We start from the raw sequence: 8,110 nt of genomic DNA, 5'->3' as shown, positions 1-8,110 counted from the left end.
TGAAATTTGCATTTGAGTTGCATCTTGGAGGATGAGTATGATTTAAACAGATGGAGATAGAAAGGAAGAGTTTCAGCAAAGGCAACAGGGAGGTAGGTAGAAGACATGTTTCCTCTCCTGGGCATCCTCCACTTTGGTGCCTTGTCCTGAGCACAGAGCCCTTATGATCCTTAGTTAGCAAGAGTGATTGCCACCTGGAAAGGGGGCTTCTGATCAATCTGGGGGTGACTCCACCGGCTGAAGCGAAGTGGCTGAAGACAGGAAAGGCAACACAGAAAAGTCATTTCATTGTCCACCCACGTTCCTCTCTTCTACATCCACACATGTACCCTGAGCCCTAGAGTGCCTGTCCATTATCCCCTACATACACACCCCCGCTGTCCTCTGTCTCCCTTTAAATATGCTGTTTCTTCTGCCAGAAATGCCTTCCCTCCTCCATCATCGTCTGTCCAAAGTTTCCATATCCTCCGTGAGCAACTCAAAGGCTAGACCAGTACTCCTCCTTCCTTCTCCAGCCGGAGGTGATGCTTCCCTTAGGGCAGCTTCCCTGCACCTCTCATTCAGTACCTCTTACTTTCTGAGCCTACATTCAGCTTCTTTGGGGTCATGCTTTGATGCTCCTTGAGGCAGGGACTATATCTGGCTCCTCTTTGGAGACCCAGAACAGCCCAGGACATGCATGAGAGCTCCACACAGGTAAGACAGAGGACAGAGCCTGAATCTAGAACTCCTGGGTCTACTTTCCAGTTCTGAGTTGCAAAATACACAGGAGCAATGCAAAGCCAATTACACTCACTGAAGAATTTTATTCCATAGCCTGAAACCATGAGAGTGCAACTTTGAGCACCTCAAGGCTCTAGAGCTAAATTTGTTATTGCTTCGTCTGAATCTCACAGCTTTATCTTGTGGGACAAATTGCTTCCTGCCAATATATTGGTAGTTTCTCGAGGGCCCAATATGCTCCACCTGGTGGTAGAGGAAAGATGACTGTGACAAAAAAAAAGTGTTCCTCTGCCCAAGCTGAAGTCCAAAAGCCACTGTGTGAAGGTGTCTGGGCACACCTGTGCATGTGTGTGCACATGTGACCGAGGGCATGGGCAGAGATGTGGGTGTGGACATGAGCATATGTCATGGCCTTACCAGCTCAATCCTCTATTTCGGAAAATTTTTGCAGAGATGATGAGTGATGAGAGACACAGAAAGAGGGAGAGAGATCTATTCCCCAGGGGTAATCGTGTTACTGAAAACCACCAGCAGTCATCGTGTTTATCTTTCTCATTTATCCAAACCCCAAACAGCCCTCTGCAGCAAATCGCATTTCGGCAGAGAAGATCATTCTGTCTGTAGCATAAACTTCTCACTGCATCTCTCTCAGGAGCGGCCTCTCTAGGTAAATATAAATCTATTCTAATGGCAACATTTGCAGAAGTAATGTTATTTGCCCTGATTTAGAGAAAACACAACATAGGGTCTGGCAAAGCTGATCTTTTTTCCTTAGAAATTAATCAAAAGCACATAATTCAGAGGCAACACGAATGTTCCATTGGCAGAGTGGAGCACTGCTGTGTGTGTGTGTGTGTGTGTGCACGCGCGTGCATGTGTGTGTGTGTGTGTGTGGCGGGAGGGGTGGGGACTGTGATGAATTATTCCAGCCTTCTAACCCCTCCTCTGGGGAAGAGGAGTGGGCTCCCCTTTTATTTGTTTCCTGTCATGCAAGTGGCTTCTGGAGACCCAGTTCATGAGATTCATAGAGTTGAGAGAGTTCAAATGGCTATTTTCCACTGAAGGACCAAGAAGCTGTACATTTTGCCCCAAGGGAATATAAAAGCTCAATCCATCAGTGACCTCTGGTGCCTCTGCAGGAGAGCCTCTGAAGGTGCCGAAGCAGGCAACTACCTGGCGGGGAGAGGGGAGGGGGCGGCAGGGGAGATAGGGTTTAATGCCCACAGCACAGTGGGAGAAGGTGGGGGAGGGAAGGCACTACCTTTCAGGGTCCATTCCACTGCTAGCCCCTGAGGACAGGGAGACAGAATTTGTAATCAATGATTTTTTTAAAAATTACAGTACAGCCCTGTTTTAAAGTGCCACTCACTGCAACCAGGACAGTAAGGCATCATGGCTCCAGAGTCAGACTTACTATCCTCAAATCTCACTTGTACCACTTACAAACTAGGTGATCCTGGGCTAGTTACTTAGCCTTCCTATGCCTCAATTTTCTCATTTGTAAACTGATTTGATAAGAGTTGTGAGGTTTAAATGAGTTGATGCATGCAAAGGACTTAGAAGGGCATCTGGTACAGTAAGCACATGTGCTATCATATATTATTGTTATTTGCAGTATTGATTAAACCATCATGTGAACCTCTTGCTGGCCCAGGCTCCTGTGACAACCACATGACAGGAGACAACCAAATTTGTGGATTTGCAAACCCCATAGGTGACAACAACAAAAAACAAGCAAACAAAACAAAACAAAAGCTCAAAGAGCTCAGGATGGGAGGGTGGTAAGAGTTAATCCATCCATCCCTTCACAGTCTAAGATCTCTCTGGATCCAGGCCAAAGACTTGCTGAAGCATTCTATTTTTCTTGGGTTGGTTGTTAAAAATCAGCTTTTATTGTCAGAGGCCATTTTCCATCTTCTGAGCAGAAGCAGGCTTCTAACTACATTTAGTGTTGGAAGGAGAATACGATGGAGAATCAAGTCCAAATTTAACATCAGTGGGTCATGTGATTTGTCCAATTCCCTTCTCCCCCTACATGGCTTCAGTTTCCCCATCTGTACAACGAGGAGGTAGCACCAATGGCCTCTAAAGAATCATCCAGCATCACCCACAGTCCATTTACAGCCCTGGTCCTCTGGGTAGACTCAGTGTGGTAAGAGACTTTGGCATGGGCAGCGCGTTGGGGGTCACCACTGGCCCAGGACTCAGGCCAGAGAGGTGAGCAGAGTCATGACCTTTTGGCTGTTTGTATCTGAGTGGTTTGGTTTGTGTCTCAGCAGACAGTGGAATCATAATGACCATGAGCCTCCTGACTGATCCTTACTTGAGTGCTTTTATAGTGAGACCCGTAACAATGACCAAAGTAGAGGAACAGGCTTCTGTGGATCAGCCACTTCCTTCCAGAGGGCTGGTGATTATCAGACTTCTTCACTGTGTGACCCTCCAAGAGTCCCCAGAGTGCCTGGGCTCTGGTAATCTCACCTTCCAGAAGACACCGCTCATGGTACAGGCCTCGCCACCACCAACAGCCTCTGGGAACTCGGCACTTCGTCTCCGTCTTGTACTGTGGCCCTTGTCAGTCCCGGAGCTGGTGACCACCCTTGTAGAGCTGAGGCTGGCCCAGTTTCCCCTGCATTTCTGTTTCTTGAAACCACTGGTTTCTCCTCCATTGCAATTTCAGAGCAGAGTCTGAGGAAGCCCATGTTTCAAATGCAGCAGGAACAGTGCCATCTAGATAAGGCAAGAGGATTGAATATGTTCTCAGCTATCAGAGAGTGGATCATTCAATAAATCTTCTAATAAGGATGGAGTACTTGCCATGTACTAATAACAGTAGGGGAGCTTTGGAATGTGAACCAGTACTCGATATTGTGGAGACCCTTTACACTTTTTATCTCTTCAAAATTTACAGTAACCTTATAGAAGAGTTACTAGTACAGTTCACATTTCACAACTGTGACACTGAGTCTCCAAAAGCATTAAGAACATCACCAGGACTTAACCCAGAGATATTACAACACAAAATACAAAGAGGCAGAAAGCGTGGCCTAGAATGCACATCCTGTTGGAGAAACAGGATGTGGGCTCTGCCTGGCTTTGTCCTGTGCTGCTATTTGGTGTTTTAATTCCTTTGATAGATAAGATAATATACTATGCAGATTATGAGATATGAGAGCCCACTCGCTGGAGCCTAGAGAAGTGGGGAAAGCTGAATGGGCTTTTAGGCAAGCTTTGCAGGATAGAGAGGGATGCTCTCAGCAAGAGGAAACAAGATTAGGTGAGAGAAATAGCACTAGCAAAGGCCACCCAACTGGGCCATTCAAGATCCCATTTCCTTCTAGTTATCTTGGACTGAGGATACTGATTTGGCTCATGAAAAAGGAGTTCAGAAGCAAATGCTGGGGTATTCCCTCTTGTTCAGAGCTACTGCTGGCCTGGAGAACAAGGGCTGTCTGCATAGAAATGTGTTCCGGGAAAGAGCACTAAGAAAAGGTCTTAATGATATGTGATAAGGCTCAAATTAAAGTCAAGTGGGATATTCCTAAGAGGCAGCTCTTTAAACATTTGCAGCAAATGTCACTAGTGGTAGAAAATATAAAGTCGCACTCCCAATATGTTTACCTGTTTGGATTTTTAAAATTTTATGCCATGCTTGTGTGATTCTAAAATACATCCATGTTTATTTCAATTGACCTGTTTAATAATTCCACAGACATTTGTTGAGCCCCTATTCTGTGCTGGGAACTGTCCTGGGCACTGGGGGGAAAGCAGTGAATACACAACAGTTCCCATTCATGACATTGCATTCCAGAGTTTCTTCTCACATTTTGGTAGAAAGTGATAGTTCCTTGGAGATGTAGACATCCATCCTGAGCTTCCTGTAACCCCCACACCTTGCCTGTGGGCATAAGATGAGTCTTGGATTAAAGAGGGGTCTGTAAGCAAGGTGAAAGGAGACATGCCCTCCTGGTAGGCAGCAAAGAGTATCTGATACCTTGGCTTCCTCTTACATGTTGAATTTCAATATGGAGCTATTAATAAATGTAAAATGAAAGCTCCTGTGTTTTGATTGCCTCCTACCTGACAAACACTGTCCTTGGCACAGTAAAAGCCATTAATTCTACTTGGCCCCAACCCTATGTTTTCTTCAAAATCCCTCTCATATCCTAAGATTACTTGTTGTAGATTACTGCTTGTTTATTGTGTTGCCTCCCCAGTTAGAATACAAGCTCTAAGAGAGCAACACTCATGTTTGCCTTGTTCATTGTCCCAACATCTAGCACAACACATGGCAGGTAATTGGTTCCCTAATGAATATTTTTGAAGAAGTAAATAAATGAGCTCCGTTACAAGATGAGAGACTTTCCCAGTTCTTCTATAGCCGTTCTTCCTATCTTGCATTTGCAGATAAAGGCTAGGTAACTCTCTCAAGGTCACTTGAGGAGCATGTGACACAATCGAACTTTAAACTTAGTCTGTCAGATTCCACATCCTTGCTCTTGTCCCCAGTGCTATAAACCCTTGTCCCTGTAAGAAGGCACCCTTTGATTTAATGATTTCTCTTCTTAGACAACTACAAATAAGTAACTGCAAATTGTAGCCATTCTTTCAGTCTCCTCTGCTCGTGCTCTTTTCCTGGGTTAGAACCTTCTCTATCCCTCTGTGCAGAGCTTCCCCCAACATATACACATCCATGTCCAGAGTTCAGTTAGCACACCCACCTTTCTGAAGTCATCAATCACTCTATTCCCTGCCTCCACTGTTACACCCTCTACCTGTAGCTTAATTATCCCCACACCTAGACCTCATCTCCCCATGGAGAATGAAAATCCTCATGGGTCAGGAATACCCCATCACCTTGGGAGGCCACATAGAATAATGGTAAAACCTCAGATTCTAGGACCAGACTAGCTGTATGCAAACCCCAGCTCTTCCTCTTGCGGACTGTGTGATCTCAGGCAAGTTTCTTCACTTCTGTGGGCCTCAGTTTCCTCATCCGTAAAGCGGGAATAATAATGGTATGTAGAGCTGTTGTAAAGGTGAGTTAATATGTGTAAAACTTAATGTGAAGCACACAGTAAGAGCATGTAGATGTCAACTATCCCTTCTCACTTATCTTCTTTTCCTTTTCCAACTGTGCCAGGCACCTAAAGAATATTTTTAAATTCCTACTAACATGAATCTGCTAATTCTCTGGCCACCTCCTCAGTGTGTAGCATTTCCCCCCTACTACACTGCAAGTTCTGAGGACAGGCATTGCTAGTGTTTTCTCCTTCCTCCCTTTCAGGGTCTACCATAGTGGGAAGAACTCAACAGGTACTTAATAAATCCTTATGGAAATGAACAAACCAAAAAGGCCTTGGGTTTGGGGGGAAATTTTTCATTTGATTTTCTTTTCTGCCTTCCCTCTCTCCTTTAATTGCACACCTCTCCTTTCTTCCTGAAATCAGATTAAGCCCCACTGAGCCTAAACCAATAGTGTTTCCCGTCATTTTCCTAATGGATATGAATTGACTGTAATCCTTTTGTTTTGTGGCCACTGGCAGTTGGTCAGGCAGGTGACTGAGATGGAGATTTTAATCACTCCCAAAATATAGTATTAGCTTACAAAATGTCAGCCTTCCACTGCACTGGAGAGTCATTTATGATGACATTGCAGCTGAAGGAAAGCGCCCCAAGAAACCTTAATTGGCCTTCAGCTGATTTTAGGAACCAGGCCTTCCTTGTAATTTGCTGCAAAACTCATACAATTCTCTGAAATAAGATCAGTCATGGGACACTGCAGTGAGAACATTACAGAAAATAGCTCAAGGACAGATCTGTGCACCACAAATTCATTAGGAAGCTACCACCAGACCCAACCTCCAATGTACTTATCTTTGGGAAGAACTCATTTCTTGTCAAGACTTCACTTTGAAAGGCAATGGGAAGAGGTGGTCCCAACAAGATTTCTCAGCTGCCATTTAATCCACACTCAAGGGAACCCAAACAGCAATATTGATAACAACAGAAAACAGGAAAGCTGATTTCCTTTGGGCAGAAAACGGTTTTCCCAAAAAGATGCATCTGAAATGGAAATTGAGAACGTGAGAGCATTTCAGCTGAGGACATTCCAAGTGCTACCTGCACTCACACACATACAGATCTTATTAACTTAGAACAGGGCTGGCAAACGGGTGCCATTTTGCATAACGTTTCTCTCTTTTAAAAAAAAAAAACTTGTTTGTTTTTGAGAGAGAGAGCATGAGCAGAGGAGGGGCAGAGAGAAAGGGGGACAGAGGATCCAAAGCAGGCTCCCTCTGACAGTAGCAAGCCTGACGCGGGGCTTGAACTCATGAACTGTGAGATCATGACCTGATCCGAAGTCGGATGCTCAACTGACTGAGCCATCCAGGTGTCCCTTGCATAACATTTCTGATGAATTATAGTGGCTGCTAAGAACACCATATCCAAAAGGATTCTTCTGTTGCATTTCAGCTCAACAAGAAAGAATGCGGTAATCATTCAGCAATGTCTGCTGTGGCAGAGGAAGTGAAACCCATGTATTAAAGGCTTGCCATCCTCAACTTGGAATCATGGGGGCAGGATGGATTTCTGATGCAAGTGTAGAAATATCTATAAAGTTCTGTTTCATTATTATTTTCTATTATTGCTTTTTATTGCAAACAGTAGCATAAATCATAGATATGAATATCCAAAGTTGGAGCACTTATTTCAAAGTTTCTGATCAGTGGGCTCTCCCATTCTCTGTTTCCTTTTCATGAGAGCCATTTTGACAAGTTTGCCAGTGAGAGAAACAAGTCTATGCTGAGGAGGTATTTTATGGTAATAGAGGAGAGAAACTTAAATGCCAGTGTCACTCATGACAAACAACTCCCTGAGTAAGACTTCCTTGAAGCAAACTTCATACACCCGCCCCCTATTTCCATAGTGGGTTTAGGAAGGCCCATAAAAGAGAGGTCTTGCTCATTCTCACCAATTACTGGAAGAATCAGCTGGTGAGTAATTTACCTGTCCCCTGGAACTTGAGATCTGTGTCATTGGTTCAGAACAGTCGAAGGGAACAGGGAGGAGAAAAGATCATGTCACCAAAGGTAACTCAGGCTCCCTGCTGACACTGCCCCCAGCATTGGCTCTGACAGACATTTGGCAAATCCACCCCTCCAGTACTGTTCTCAGTGACAGCTTGAGAGGGGGCTGGGGCAACCTTCACTTTCTTGAGAGGAGTCCATGCAGCAAGAGTCAACTTCTTTGCACATTTTATGGGGATCTGCAGTCTGATGGAAAAGGCATCATGGATTCAGGACAAGGGCAGGTTTCCCTGTGCATCTGAGACTGGAGTGGCAGAGACCAGCAGCAACTCAGGAATAAAGATGGTGCAAAGATT

At 44.7% G+C, this 8,110-nt stretch overlaps 1 long non-coding RNA gene across 2 annotated transcripts; it reads right to left on the bottom strand.

Annotated features, from left to right (window-relative positions):
• Window positions 1-1,475: 1,475 nt before the first annotated feature.
• On the bottom strand, window positions 1,476-6,907 carry LOC122493246. 2 transcript variants are annotated; one of them, XR_006299851.1, is made up of 2 exons: window positions 4,345-6,907; window positions 1,476-3,453 (listed from the first exon to the last, which is right to left on the bottom strand). It is a non-coding gene; the product is annotated as an uncharacterized LOC122493246 (long non-coding RNA). The 2 variants fall into 2 exon arrangements; XR_006299850.1 differs by having other exon boundaries at window positions 4,548-6,907.
• Between the last annotated feature and the right edge of the window lie 1,203 nt (window positions 6,908-8,110).

This window comes from Prionailurus bengalensis, chromosome D2, assembly GCF_016509475.1.
Source record: "Prionailurus bengalensis isolate Pbe53 chromosome D2, Fcat_Pben_1.1_paternal_pri, whole genome shotgun sequence".
Taxonomy (NCBI): domain Eukaryota; kingdom Metazoa; phylum Chordata; class Mammalia; order Carnivora; family Felidae; genus Prionailurus; species Prionailurus bengalensis.
This window is presented reverse-complemented; position numbering and strand designations above follow the sequence as displayed.